This window comes from Euphorbia lathyris, chromosome 10 (genome assembly GCF_963576675.1).
Source record: "Euphorbia lathyris chromosome 10, ddEupLath1.1, whole genome shotgun sequence".
Lineage (NCBI taxonomy): Eukaryota > Viridiplantae > Streptophyta > Magnoliopsida > Malpighiales > Euphorbiaceae > Euphorbia > Euphorbia lathyris.
Window position 1 is genome coordinate 39,083,795 of NC_088919.1, and position 1,347 is coordinate 39,085,141.

The following is a 1,347-nucleotide window of genomic DNA, read 5'->3' on the forward strand; positions in this document are numbered from 1 at the left end:
ATTGAAAGAACACTTAAGAAAAACAAGAAAAACAACAAAAACAAAGACAAAATACCCATAAAAACCAAAAAAATCCAGCTAGAAAATATGGCCGATCCACCGACACTTATGGATTATGCTAGGCCAGGAATGGCCGGTGTAACTAATAGTGTAGTTAGACCCCGTATAAACGCAAATCAATTTGAAATTAAGCCTGCTTTGCTTAATATGTTGCAAAACAACGTAACGTTTTATGGACTACCTAACGAAAACCCTAATGCACATTTGACAAATTTCTTAGAAATTTGTGATACTTTTAAAATTACTGATGTAACAGCCGAAGCAATCAAACTTCGCCTCTTTCCTTTCACTTTGAAGGATCAGGCAAAAATTTGGTTAACTTCTATGCCTGCTGCAACATTTGAAACTTGGGACCAATTAGCCCAAGCGTTTTTATCAAAATATTTTCCCTTAGCAAAAACCGCAAGAGTCATCAAAGAATTGACATCTTTTACACAAAATGATAATGAAACTCTTTATGAAGCTTGGGAACGTTTTAAAGAACTTCAACGTTTATGCCCACACCACCAACTGCCAGATGCACTTTTAATGCAGACATTCTATAATGGATTAAATCCTACAACTAGAGGTTCATTAGATGCTATGTCTGGAGGGTTATTTATGAAGAAGACGTCCGCCCAAGCAAGAGAACTTTTGGAGGAAATGGCAATCAACAGCAGTATGTGGCCCGCAGAGCGTGGACATATACCAACGGCGAAACCATTATCCTCAGGTACATCATCGGTTAAAGGTATAATGAATCTTGATCCAGTTGCAATGTTACAAGCTCAATTTTCTGCCTTATCGCACAAAATTGATAGGTTTATGGCACCGTGCGATCCTAATGATCCGATCCAGATAGACATTGATTACGAAGGTATGAATGAGATAGAACAAGTAAATTTTGTCCAAGGACAAAACCAAACTACTAATCCTTATTCTAATACTTATAATCCTGGATGGAGAAATCATCCTAACTTTAATTGGAAAGATAGTAATAATAATAATAATGCAAATGCTAATCAATATCGTGTAAATAATTATCAAAATCAAACAAGAGATACGATTAGCACTTTATCTTTAAAAATCGACAAATTTATAGATGCTATGAATGGAAAGGTAAGTAATCAAGACGATGGTTTTAAACGGATCGAAAGTAAATTCGATCAGCTTATCAAAAACCAATCATCTAGCATCCATAATTTGGAGGTTCAAATTGGACAACTTGCTAAATCAATTCCATCCCGCAAAGAGGGAAGTCTTCCCAGCCAAACGGAAGAAAATCCGAAAGAGCATGTTAAGGCTATT

The 1,347-nt window shown here is 35.9% G+C and overlaps 1 non-coding gene across 1 annotated transcript; it reads right to left on the minus strand.

Annotated features, from left to right (window-relative positions):
• Nucleotides 1-465: 465 nt before the first annotated feature.
• Nucleotides 466-572, minus strand: LOC136210104 (small nucleolar RNA R71). Its single transcript, XR_010677811.1, has one exon. It is a non-coding gene; the product is annotated as a small nucleolar RNA R71 (small nucleolar RNA).
• Nucleotides 573-1,347: the final 775 nt, after the last annotated feature.